Here is a 13681-nt window from a genome sequence, read left to right as displayed (position 1 = left end):
GGTCCCTTCCTGGGGCAAGGCTTTAATGGGGCCCTGGGCCTGCAGCCACCCCCTCTTGGTTAGATGGGCTAAAGCCCCTCTTCCTGGGTGAAGGCACGGCTGCTGGATGCCCCGGGAACAAGAAGAGCTGTGGGCATGCACTGCCAGGCACGCCGCTGAGCCCTATGGCAGACACTGGAGCAGGGCATGGAGGCACCACCGCCTGCCAGCACCCGCACCTCCAATTTAGGCAGCACAGCGCGGCTGTTCGTGACTGAATGCACTGTGGCCCACAGCCTTCAGAGGGACGTGGTGTCCCTGCCTCCCTGGGGACCGACCTCTGTGGGGGTGGGAGGAGAAGCCCTGGGATGAGGCCAGCCCCAGAAGTGTGCAGTGACAAGGCAGGATCCCCCTCGGAGGAAGGGGGGGAGGTATCTTGGGCATGGCTTGCAGAACTGCCAGTGCACCAGTCCCACTGGGGCTGAGCTCAAGCCTGATGCAAGGTGCCCCAATAAGATGCTGGGCCACAGTCAAAATGCTGGGGGGCTGCCTCTCTCCAGTATGCTCTGTCCCTCTGCATTCCTTGTGTAGCCTGGCAGTGAGTGGCAGGAGGAGATGCAGAGCATCCCTGGATGGGCAGAGCTTCACTGCACTCCTATGCTTGGGTTTCCCTATTGCTGAGCAGCCACAAGGTCTCTTTGTGGCTGACAGTGGAAAAGTAAAGGCACTAAACCCCCAGAGCAGGTGGAGACCCCAGGCTAGGGAGGAAGGGGGGACACCCAAAGGGACCCTGTGCACTTTGCCATGGGGAATAGGTATATGAGAGCAGGACTACAGCCAGGGGCTCCTTCCAGGCACAGGGTAGCTGCAGGATGACTTTAAGGGCCTTAGCTCCAACAGGCCTGCAGCTCCTTCCAGCCCCTACAATATATAGAATCTAAGGCCCCTGTTGGTATAGTTTTAAAGTTTGGGATTTTTCTGGCTGGCTTTCAGCATTACTAATATTAAAACTTCCAAGCCTGCTATGCCCTGGCTTTCCAGGAGGTCCTTGGAGCTCCTGTGCTAATTGAAGCGAGGAAACCAGCCAAATCATCAGTGTGAACAGCTTTCCTCCTGAGTATTCCTTAATCGCTGGAGTTACCAACCCACAGCAGAGCTTGGCATTTTGCATGGCCAGCTCCAGGCCTGCCTGGCTCTCCTGCGCTGTCACTGAAATGCTGCTTGCAGGCAGGAATACATCCTTGTGCCACTGCTTGGGGCTGCCAGAGGCCCTAGGACTCTGTGTGGATTTGGTTTGCTTTCCTGCATTCCCCCTGCCAAAAATCCTCCTGTGCCCAGCAGGACAGGGATGGAGAGAACCATGATCTTGGGACCACCTTGGCTGTGCTCATGCTGAGTGTCAGTCAAAGTCGAGCACCCACAGCTCCATGGGGTTTGTATTCTGATACCAAAAGGGCAGCTGAAGGGGGAGGTGGTGTTTGCTGCCATGAGGAGAGCCTGGGGCAGGGGGTGACACAGACATGTGTGTGGTTATGCACCTGTGTCCATGTCTGTGCTCGTGCTCCTCTCCAGTGCCTTTCCCCACTCTGCCACAGGGGATTTAACAAAGTTGCTTCCCTTTCTCTTCCCCATCATGTTGGTCCATCCTCTCCTGAGCTACTGCATGTGTCCTAACTATTTTGGAATTGCCCTGGAACAGTTTGCCCTATTTGACCCAAATGCCCCAACAATGCCTGGCTCTGGTTTCAGCTGTGAGGCTCTGGTGGGAGGATGGGCAGGGCCATGGTGCAGCATCCTGTGGCACCCCAGCAGCCTGCCTGTTTGGGCTGCTCAAAGGGCAGGAAAAGGAGAGCTGAGGGGGAGGGTGGTGGCACCCTGCCCTGCCCCAGTTGCTCACTATACCAGCACCCCCCCTTGCCCCTTGGCATAGAACACCTGTGGCCCTAGACCAGTGGCCATGTCATCCTGGATGCTCCCTCCCCAGCCCTAGGATGGGTACTAGGGTGGGTGAGGAAGAGGAGATGTGTCACTTATCTCTCGGATGCTGTTTTGACCCAGAGCCCGGTTCTGGCTTGGGAATTGCATGGTCCAGGTTTCTCTGCTGGGGTGGAAAAAAAAGATGGTTTTAATTGGCTCGCCATCTGTAGCAATGTGGACACAATTTCCAGCCCCAGGGGGTGGAGTGGGGGGGCTCTGTTGTTGGCAAAAAACAAAAACAGATGGGGGCTGGGATCTTGAGGCCTGGGACCTGTGGCTACATCCAGCATGCTTATCCCCTATCCAGGCAGCTCACACTGTCCTGTGTCCTTGGGTGTCTTCCAGTGCCAGTCTCTCCCAGGGGAGATGCTCCAGCCTTGCAGAAATGCTGGAACAGGCAGATTTGGAGGGTAAAGAAATGGTTTTCCCAGCAGAGGCTCTTCCCTGCCTCCGGCAGTGAGCTGTCCATCAGCAGGCGGGAGCCCCGGAGCCACGGCGCGCTGGGCTGGAGGCTGAGCAGAGCCTCGGGCAGCGGAGCCAGGCTCCGGGGAAAGGAGACAAGGGGGTTGGGCCGTGGGACCGAGGGGCTGCGGACAGGCCACTGTGAGCCTTGCTGCAGGCAGGGCCCTGGACATCCAGGGACTGAGCCAGAGCCTGGCGATGGGAAAAACCTGAGCCCCTCCTTGCCCCACTGAACCCGGCGGGCTGAGAGGGGTGAGCAGCTCAGGCCCTTTGCCAGGTATGGGAGTGGGGGGTGGGGAGGCCCCTCACCGTCTCCGCCGGGAGGGAGCTTAGATGGGAGACGATTTAATGTCAAAAACGCTTTCACAGAGATTTGTCACCACCTACAAAAATCTCTTTACCTCCACCCCTTTTTTTTCCCCTTTAACAGCAACGAGACCTGAGGAGTGTGTGCATGCAGGTACAATTGGGAAAGACTGGGCCTTTTCTGATCCAATTCCTAAGAAAAAACTATTTGGCGCTTGTTCTCCTCCTCCAAAGCCTGGTTTGGGGAGAAAAGCTGCTTCCTGCAGCACGACAAACTAGGCAAGAGTGGGACTCAATTTTTCCCAGCACACCCCACTGTGGTCCTCCCAGGACCCTGTCCTGGACCCCGCAAAGCATCCGTCGGCTCTGGAAGCTGCTTAAAACCCACCAGCTCCCAGCCCCACCCGTCTCCCCGGCGGGATGTGCCCGCAGCATCATTAGCGCTCGTCTAGTCGCCGCCGCGGCGGTTTGAACCTATTTGAAATGCATTTGAAAAGGGTGGATTTGATGGGAGGAATGTGACGGGTTTTTGTTCTCCGAGCCCTTGGTTGAAGCTCTTCGTAATGAAGAGCTGTGACTTTCACTCGGGTTATTTTGGGATGGACTACTTTTTTTTCCGAGCTGGTGGAAGACCATCAAAGCGGCGCTTTGAAAAATGTCCCAGTGTATAAATAACTCTGCTGAGAGCAGAATAACGCGGGCTCCCGCGCGCGGCGCGCCGAGGCAGACAGCATCTGCCGTGCGACGTTGCATTATAAAAAGGAATTATTCATCCCTTCCTCTAATTAACTGGGTACAGCTCCCCCGCGCAGAGCAATGGCCCGGCATGGGGAGCATTCCCGGCCATGCCAGCAGAACGGATGCTGCTCCCGAGATCACTCCATGTGTCTCCCCAGGCCTCCGTGCCTCCCAGCACCGGCAGCGGGTGGGAGCAGCAAGCTGGTGCTGCCCTGCCATGGTGGAACAATGAGGTGGTTTAGCTGGTGCAGGAAAACCCGAATGTCTGTGGGACTCACTGTCGCTGGAAAACACCTGATCTGCTGCCTCAGCATCCCTCCCACCAAAATCCGAGCAAAGGGAGCAGGATGGGAGGCGAGTCCTTGGTACCCTGCTAGCTCACAGCTTCCAAAGCTGTGGTTTTTGGTGCCTGCATCTTGCTGAGTGTGTGCGACTGTTGTATGGGGCATCCTCCCAGAAACAGCCTGCAGCCACAGGAGTCACGTAGATCTGACAGAGACTCAGGGAGTCACACCCAAGGGTGGGTTTTCAGGAGATATGGGAGGGATAGGACCAGCAAAGGGAGCCCTGCACCCCTCACTCCAGAGGGAAGTGGCTGTGGTGGCAGCAGCCAGGCAGGCTCAACACCACGGCTGTGCCCTGGCAAGGACACAGTACTTGGGACCTCCCGGGAGGGAGACTAATTTTAGGAGTGCTCCGGAGGGGCTATTTTGGACCTTTTGCTCTGTGTGAGTCACCTGCTATTTTTCAACCCCACTGGGGCTATTTCCGTGGCAGAGTGATTTACACGGACTAGGACAATGCTGCTGGCACTCGCCTGGGGTCTTGGGGCCCAAAGCAATGCTGGGTGGACAACCCACTCCCCAAACAGGGTACAAAGAAGTCTCCAGTCTGCCTGCTGGGACTCCCAGCAACTCCTCAGTGCCAGGGATGCCCACAGCAGGATGGACAAACCTAGAGCCCATTCCACCACCCTGCCACCTTTTAGAGGACTGCATGGCTGGGCTTGGACTTCCTCAATCCTCTTCCTCCATTGTTTTCGGGGAGAGATGGATGGGGAGAGGTTGGAAATTGTGCTGGGGTAGTGATGCAGCTGGTGGTTATGGGGAGGGAGATATCTCTGTCTTGGGTGCTCAGGGTTGAACATCCCTGCTCCCCACCACACTGGGCTCCTCCCTCCCCAAAACCTGCCGCTTCAGAGCCCGCCAGGCAAAAACCTGGCTGTTTCGAGTTGTCAGAGCAACGTGATGCACCTTCCAGTTACCACGGCAACCTCAGCGAGAAGTTTTTAAAATTCAGGCAAGGTAATTTCTCCTCGCGCTGCGATTTCGTTATCGCTTGGCTTGCCATTCCCCAGGGAAGCAGCGTCCTGCCTCACTCCTCCGCCAGCAAGGTGGGATCTCGGAGATAAGAAACACAGAGCTGTGAGGAGGGGGAGTAAGCGGGTGCTCTCCCTTCACCCCGTTAACAGGTCTGGCCCCAGAGACATGGGCTGGTAATTAATGAGCATTGGGAGGGCAGGTGATGAGCACCCTGAGCTGAGAGGGAGCAGAGAGATGGGCAGGAGGAGGAATGAAGGCAAGGGTGGAGGGTGAGGTGGATTGATAGGACAGAAAAAGAAGTGAAGGCAAGGGTTGATGTCTGGTGGATAGATGGGGGAGCAGGAGGGATGAAGACAAGGATAGATGGTGGGGTGGATGCCTCGGTGAGCCATGCCAGGGTACCCCGTTAGCACTCTGCTATGCCTGTGTGGATGGATGGATGGATGGACGGACAGATGGACGGATGGATGGATGGATGGATATTTCCAGCTACCAACCACATAATGGACAAAGAAACCATCCTGGGGTGGGTCACAATCCCTGTGTAACCCCTGGGTGTTACAGACTCAACAGCAGTTTGCACTTCTGTCCTGTAATTTCTTTCTACGGGGAGTAGAGCCGCTGCTCTCTATCATGCCTTCATCTCCCAGCCCTCAACAGACTGTAGTCTCTGTTATGCTGCTCCAAACCTTGTAGGAGTAGGAAGGGGATCCTGTAGCACTGGCAAAGCCTTGACAGCCTTGTCCAACCCAGCCCCCTCCTGCTCACCCTGGTCCAGAGGAGAAGCCCAGGACTAATATGGTTTGGAGGGTCACCGAAGCCATAGAGTTGAAGGTCCATTTTGTCAGGGGGAGGGAGAGGCAGACATGAGCACAGGGCTGCTTGTTCTCTGCCTGCACTGCCCCATGGGCTGCGTGGCTGCTGGAGAGCACATAGGCTTGAGGAGCACACTGGCCCCAGCCCATATGTTGTTTATCATAAAGAGCTAACAAGCTTAATTAGGGATGTGTCTGTGATAAGGTTATCAACTTGTAAACACTCAGGTCCCCCTGACAGGAGCCCAGTAGTTACTGACTGAGCCCTACATCAGGGAGCAGAGCAAATCTGGTCAGGGGGATGCTCACTCCAGAAAGTTTTATTCTGCCTGCGGTGCTGGTGACTGGGGCAGGGCATGTGGGGCTGCATTGATGTGAGTAAAGAGGCAGAAGGCAGAGGTTTGGATTCTGCTCCAGCAGGATCACTTCCTGCTTCCAGGACAGGCCCTTGCCCCACCATTAGATTTCAGAGTGAACACCTACTGGAAGGGACAGAACAACAAACACATTCCCAGCCCTCCTGATGGAGATGCCCACAGGAACAGCCAGGTTCCAAGGAGGGATCTGTGGACACGTCTTGTGAGGACATGGCCCCCCAGGGAGAGGCATGGCCAACAGGAGAGCTGAAGTGGGAGGCAGAGTGTGGGAGCTCCTGGCTACGAAGGCGGTGAAGGCTCCCTTCCAGTTCTCTGAGTTTCTTGAGCGAGAATCTGACAGCCCTGAGCAAGGCTCCCCATCCTTGTGGGCTGTTGGCACAGTCTCACCATGCTACTGGGAGCCGGCTGTTCTGTCCCCTCTGCTGCACGTTCACTCTAGAACCTAATGGTGGGAGCCGAGGGGGCAGCTTTGACAGCCAGTGCATCGTCACACTGTGTGAGTGTGCATCAGCAGGAACGTGTTACAGGTGGAAGGTGCTGTGGACAGGATGTAAACAGGGCTGTAGACAAGCCACTGTCTCCAGGCTTGGTATCCACTGCATGTCTGGAAGATTAATTCCTCCATGCAGGCAACAGTAATTCCCACTCCCTGGCTGCTTTTGCTAATGGAGCTGGCCCTGGGCGAGGGCTACAGCATGTGGGATGCTCATCTTCAGCCGTCTTTCCTGGGGACTCAGGCTGTCATTGTCCCCTGCAGGGGCTGCCATCAGCCCGGGGGGACAAGGCAGCATCTTGTCACCGGTACCTGCTGCAGTGCCTTCCTTAATGACGAGCTCCGCTTGTCTGTCCCCTCAATTAACTCTGCTGTGCCAGCTCATTAGGCTGCACACGCTGAGAAAGGCTGCAGCAAAAGGGATGCTGCAGTCTCACAGGCATGCAGTTCCTGCTCAGAGATGCACGGGGAGATTTCTGTGTGTGTGTGTGTCCCCACAAATGCACTCGCTCCTGCTCACATCCATGGCACACGGACACAAGTGTGCCTGGACGCACACACACTACTGACCCCGTGTGTTCCAGCAACACCCACCCGTCCGCTCCCCCACTCCTCCCGCTGATTGCAGCCACTGAAGGCAACGGAAACTTTCGCAGAGAAAGTGCGTGGAGCCGCTGTCTCTGGACTGGGGCTTTGCCAGGTCCAATCCCAGCTATGCCCACCCCGAGCCGAGGAGCTGGCAGTGGGGTGCATGGGGCAGGATGCTGCCTCGGGAGTGCCGTGCCCCCCCTCCACCGGGAGGACGTGCGGGCAGAGCGGCCACGTCTCGCACATCGGCCCTGCCCGCGGGCTCTTGGCCTCCGTCCGGGAGGGCAGCAGGTGACGGAAAGCGAGCTCCGGCCTGGAAGGGGATGAAAGGCGGCTCGCAGCTGCGGACACCCGACGCCACCTGCCCGGGTGCGCGGGAAGGATCCGGGATGTCCTTGTCCCACGGGCAGATCGCCATCCGGCGGAGGCGGTGAGGGCTCTCCGAACGCTGGGTGTCCATCAGGAAGCAGAGAAGCGGCGTGGTCCCACCAGCTCCTGGGGCCCCAAATGAGCTGTGGCCGGGAATCCCAGAGCCACCACGTCCTAACCCATAAAACGGGGACAGGCAACCCCCACCTTGCCTCAGTTTACTCCCTGCCAAACACCTCACTTCCCTGATGTCTCCTCTGGGGAGGACGTCAGTGCCTGGGCCGTGGGAAGAGGGGGAAGGTCTCTCCAGACAGCCCCCAGTTGGAACGTACCCTGCTCCCTCCCTGCAGCTGAGCACCAGGATGCTTTTCTGAGAGCAGACATGCCCCAAGCCCCCTGCTGCCCGGCGGAGCCATCTTCATTGCCACGGGGGTAAATCCGAGCCCTGGGGAAGGCTGAGGAATTTCTATCCCGGCCACCTGGGACTCAGCTCCGTCCTGCTCCGGCAGCCCTTTCCCCTCCGTCAGCGCCTGCCATGTGTGTCCCGCTGCCGCCGCCTCCTCCTGCCTAATCTCCCGCTTCATAAATCACACACACCCCCCGCCCCGAGCTGTCCCGCGGGTCTGGGGTCTGCCAGCCTGTTTGAAGTAGCCAAGGCATCCTCTGAATGAGTTGCCCCCAGCCCTCGAAGCCACGGAGAGCCCCCCGCCCCAGCTCAAGCAGCACTCACTATCTGGTGCACCCTGTGTGGGTTTCTCCCCACTTCAGTAGCAGCAGCAGCTCTGTCACCTCCCTGTTTCTCACACCTCCATCCCAGGGCGCCAGTAAATCCCCTGACCCACAGCTGCCCTGGAAATTTTTTCCTACTGTCTGTCTCCTGCCTTCTCAACAAGTTTGACTCCACGGTCTCCACTCCCAGCCCGTCTCCTGCCTGAGTCCTCCCTCTCAGCGCCCGCCCTCAGCCCTACAGGACGCCCAAGGATCGGTCCTGCCCGGGAGTCCTGGCTCCGGCATCCCGCTGCCGGGTCACCATCTCCGGAGGGGAGCCCGTGGTTGGGTATTACCCCCACGCCGAGACATCCTGCTGCAACATTCCCGTGATGGAGGGGGAGAGGAAGGGGGGCGGGAAGAAATAGTGAGCCAGTTTTAAAGTCTGTCACCTTCCCGCAAAGCTGGACGAGTCTTAAGATTGCAATCCTGGGAGCTGGGAAATGTGTTTTCTCTGAATTTGTGGCATGTTTGTAGCTCAGGTGAATGCTCCCGGCTCTGGGTGATGCATCCCAATTTAATTTCCCAGCTGGCTTTGGCACCGCTCGGTGCCTCTCAGCCCCTGACAACATCTCCTCAAGATATCGAACCCCCAGGATGTTTTTCTTCTCCATCCGTTCTTTGGTTGGAGCGGGATACTGGGTAAATCACATCCTTCCTTTGCCACGGCCGCCCACCTCCCTCCCACGCCCCAGCCTGGAGCTGCTGGGCTGCCCCCGCCTGCTTTGATCCCTGCCCTGCAGAGTCATCTCTCCATGGGGTGCCTAGACATGCCGCCCCCGGTTGATGGGCATCCCTGGGTATCTCCCAGCTCCCTGGGGAACAACCAGACAGATGGATCTGTATCTGGCCCCGTCACTGAATGTTGTGTCACACCAAGTCCTGAACAGGCTCTGCCTTCAAACTCTGCTGCCTCCCAGGCATGCCCTCAGCACACTGGGGGCAAAGCCCTGAACCCTAGCCTGAGCAAAGGGAGCCTTCTGGGGCAGGACCTCTCCCAAAAGGTGGTGGAGAGCACCTGCATTTCCAGTGGCTTTTCCAGCCAAGCCTAGTGCTAACCTTCGGTGCAGCAGCAGCAGCTCCCCCCACTCGCCCTCCCTGGTGGGTTGCATATTTTTAGCTGACAAAGAGAAGTGGGGAAAAAAAAGGGAGAGAGAGAGAGAAAGAAGAGAAACAAAGAGGAAAAAGGCTCCTTTTTTGTGAGGTTTTGAAAAAAATGGAAATTACCCTGCAGAGGAGGGGAGAAGGGCCAGGGGGTTTCAAAGCATCTTCTTCTCCCTGGAAGTGATATGGAGAAGATGCTCCAGGCCATGTGGCCTTTAGTGGCTTTGAAGTTGAGGCGGCAGCTGGGGAGGGATGTGGTGAAGGGCAAGGCAGGGAGAGAGCTTCCCACAAGGCACGTGCCGGCATCAGCGTCAGCGTCAGCCGCCTGGGCCTCCCCTGACCCTCAGCTGCAGCCTGACCTTGGAGAGGTGTAAGCCCCCAGCAAGGAGCCAGCCCTGGGACGATGGAGCTGTGGAAGTTCCAGGAAGTGGTCCCGGGTGCTGGGATGGGGTTTAGATCCTGCATCCCTTTCTTGTGCCTGCCAGTTGCCACGGCGACCTGGGAGCAAGAGCATCATTTCCATGGGATGATGCTGAGAAAGGGAAAGGCAGGTTGTGCTTCTGGGAGAGGAGTGAGGAGTCAGGATGGGACTCTCCCAATTCCTTCAGTCTCCATAGAGAACCCTTGTACCAGTATTCCCACCACAAACCCAGTCTGGGCTGGACTGACCATCCTTCCTCCACCCCAGAGGAGTACAGAGGTTGGCTGGGCCATGCCAGGCTGTGACCATCCATCTGTCCTTGCTGGGATGAGGCACTGGACACATCCCAGTGAAGGATCTTGGAAACTGAGTGATCGCTGAGTCACACAGCCAAAAATCCTCTCCAGCTGCCTGGTGCTCTTTTATCCCTGTGAGCTGATCCAGCTCCTGGACCAACTTCTTTGGGAGGGCCCACGTGCATGGACGTGACCCAGTTTCTTCCAACCCTTGAGCCATTCCAGCTGCCTCCATCCTGTCCTTTCCAGCTCCTCTGTGCACACCAATGCCCACAGCTGTACCACTGACCCACTTACGTGGCACACCGGCACGTCAGGGCTGTGCCACAGAGCTGCTGGCCCCACTCTGCCCACATTACCTTCCCATGTCATGAAAGCCCTTGGCAGTTCAGAAAATTGGGAAGTTATCTTAAAACTATTGAGTTATTCAGTTGTCCTTCTTATACAGACAACATCGAGCATCTCCCTATATTTGAAATGGCTCCAGGTAGCAGTGAAGTGCAGTCCAGAGACTCTGGGTGCTGACTGATGCAGCCCTTGACCTGAAGATAGTGCTCCTCCTCGCCCAGTGGCTTGGCTCCCAGTGTCACCTCCTGCATGATCACTGGACAGCAGCCCCAGTCATGATCCCAGCCTCTTCCTAAAACAGGAAAAGGGTCTTGTAGCCCTCCAAAATACTGGTATTCATAAATTTGGTGTGCATGGGGATATGTTGGAGGGGACATAGCTGCATGGTGACACATCCCTTCCATCCTGTGCACACCTCTGTGCCCCAGTGTCCCTCTACACCATTCTCCCTGGCACAGGGAACTGCATGGCATGCTCAGAGTGCCTCATGGCAAAGTAGGGGGTGTTGGGACTGCCTCACTGGGACCCAGAGCCATCAGTCCAGGTCTGTTTTCCATCAGCACAGCTCCTGCTCGTTCCCATGGCAACACGTGGGGTGACAGAACTGTGGTCCCACACCACGCTTTGGTCCCACATGCATGTGAGCCAGAGGGCACCAGGGATGCTCAGTCAGGGCCAGGCATGGGCACCATGATGCTCCTGCTGCTGCAGAGCCCCGGGCTGTGCTTGTGGGACCGGGCTGAAGGTGGGACTGGCTTCACCCAAAGGCAGGTGATGGCTTCCTTCTCTGGGGCATGGAGAGCTGCAAGGATGGATAACCTCAGCACTGCCAACCAGACTGCAGCTAGGAGTGGGCATTCCACTTATCCCTCTGGCTTAGAAATCATCACGGGGGCTGAGCAGGATGGTTAGGCTTGGTGCAGCCAGCACCAGCCATCCTCTGCCCACAGTCCTGGGCAGGGCTTGTATGTTGGCACTGTCATCCCAGGCATCCTGGATTGCACCTGGGAAGTGAAAAGCCTCAGTCCTGGGGCAGTGCTTGCTCCAGTAGTTCCCATTTCAGGCGTCTCAGCCTCTCCCAGCCAGCCCCATGTCCACATCACACTGCAGACACTACACTCATCTCCCCTCCCTCACCATCTCCTGTTGTGCCTGGGGACCCCCAGCAGGACATGACCCCGCCTTCCCAGGCAGTTATTGACTGCCAAGTGCCTCACTGCCATCAGCAGGAGCTGCCCTTCAAACGCCTTTGCTGCCGGCGCTGGGCAAGACATCGATCCATCAACCACCTTTCATGTCCTCACTGCACTCCTTTCCCTGCAGAGCTCCAGCTGAGCTGCTCTCTGACCAAGAGACTGCTTTTCCCAGTGCCTGTCATACTCACAGCCCCTCATCCCCTGTCCCATGGCCCTGCTGCCAGCTGGTGCTACCCTCCTGCCTCAGTTTCCCCACCAGCAGAGCACAGAGTTCAGTGACCCTGCAGGCAGCACCACCTTAGCGCACGGCCTGGGGGTAGCTCTGCCGGGTGCAGGGCACACCTGGATGGCCAAACCTGCTCTGCCAGGGGTAACAGGCTCAGTTTGTCCCCATGTCACCCTCGACACACCCACTGGGTGCCTCTGCTTGACCTCTCGCCTCACCGGGACCTCACTCTGCCTCTGTGGGTCAGACCCCTCTGCTGCTGCCAGGGGTCCCACTGGGGCGCCCGCTCCGGCACAACCCCCCGTTGGTTTTCCCAGCTCGTCACGGTGCAAGGCTGAGGAGATGACATCCCTGCTCCTGCCAAGACAAACACGGCGCCTTCCAAACACGCAGGGCTTGGCAAGCCCACGCCTCGGCCATCGATCACCCAGTCCGCCATGCTCCTGCCCACGACAGCCCATCCGTGGAGCAGAGCAGGGGAGAAAGAGAAGGGGGCTTGGCGTGGGGGGAGGGGGGGTGTCTCAGCAATCCCCCCACACCTCTCCCAGCACTACCAGCTGAAGGGTGGAGAATCCACATTTGCACCCTGCCTGGGTCTGGGGGCTTGCCCTGGGCTCCTCACACCCACAGTGGTTGGGCTGGGCAATGTCAGGGGGTCTGTCCCCACTCCTCGGCATGCAGAGAGTGCCAGGGGCGGGGACAGCTCGTCCCTGGGGTGGCTGTGCCGAAGGGTGCCCTGCAGCTGCTGGCTTAGCCCCAGGCAGAAAGTTGGCCAGAGCCAGCTCCAGGCTCTTACAATAACAAACCACGCTCAGGCAAGCATTTGTCACTGGGCTGGAGCGGGAAAGGACCAGATATCCCAAACATCTGGGGGAGGGAGCGTGAGAGGCAGAGGGCAATCAGGGAGGTCCTGGAGGGGCCGGAGAGGGTCTGTCCTCTCCACAGTGTCCTAAGATAGTGACAGCAGAGCGTGGCATCACTGCGTCGACCCTTCCAGAGGGCTCAATTCAGCCTGGAGGGGAAAACCCTGCTCCTCCCTTGCATCCCATCCTTAGCAGCAGCTCCTGAGCTGGGAGCTGCTAAGTTTTCCGTTCGAAGCTGGTATTTCTGAGAGCTGTAGCGGGCGGGGGGGGGGGGGGGGGGGGTACAGGCAGCTGGTGGGGGCTGGGGGATGGAGGCTGTTCTCGTGGCATTGCCAGGCTAAGCCAGACTGGAAGCAGAGTCTGTGGCACTGCTGTCTCGGTGCACTGAGGTGTATGCATCTCAGGAGACACCCTGGGAGGAATCCCAGGGCCGCTGTGCCCTCCTGCCTCCTTTCCTGGCCCACATCTGCAGGGGACATCTGCAGCTGGAGCTCTCCCGGGGGCAGGGGCATCCCCCCATCATTGCTTCCTACAGTGGGGTGGGAAGGGCAGAGGACTGTGACGGGTCAGGAGAGGTCCAGCCCCTCACCTCTCACCCCTCTGCCTCCCCTCCAGCCCTCGTACCACCCTGCCCTGCAGTACAGCTCCTCTCTTCCCCGATCCTGCATCCACCATACCCTACAACCCCCTGCCTGTGTTCCCAGACCCTGCATCTCCTTCCCCTTCCCAGCCCCAGCTCCCAGGTCTTCTGCTCTGCCCACACGGTGGGTGCCCAGGACGGTGCCAGGCTGCGGGCACCGTGGGGACCTGGGTGACCACCCTCGCTGCCCAGCCGGGCCTGGGGTCAGTACGGGGGTCGCTGCTGGGAGTCAAACCTGCGACGGCAGCGAGGGGCAGATGCCGCTTCCTGCTGCTGCGGGACGAGGAGCGGGGCAGCAGAGGGTTAAGCAGCGTCTGGCGGCGGGAAGGAGACCGGGAGGAGGGGGGAGATGGAGGAGTTTGTTTAATAGCTGGAGACAAGCTATGCAGCTGT

This window comes from Zosterops lateralis, assembly GCF_965231275.1.
Source record: "Zosterops lateralis genome assembly, chromosome: 11".
Classification (NCBI taxonomy): Eukaryota; Metazoa; Chordata; class Aves; order Passeriformes; family Zosteropidae; genus Zosterops; species Zosterops lateralis.
This window is presented reverse-complemented; position numbering follows the sequence as displayed.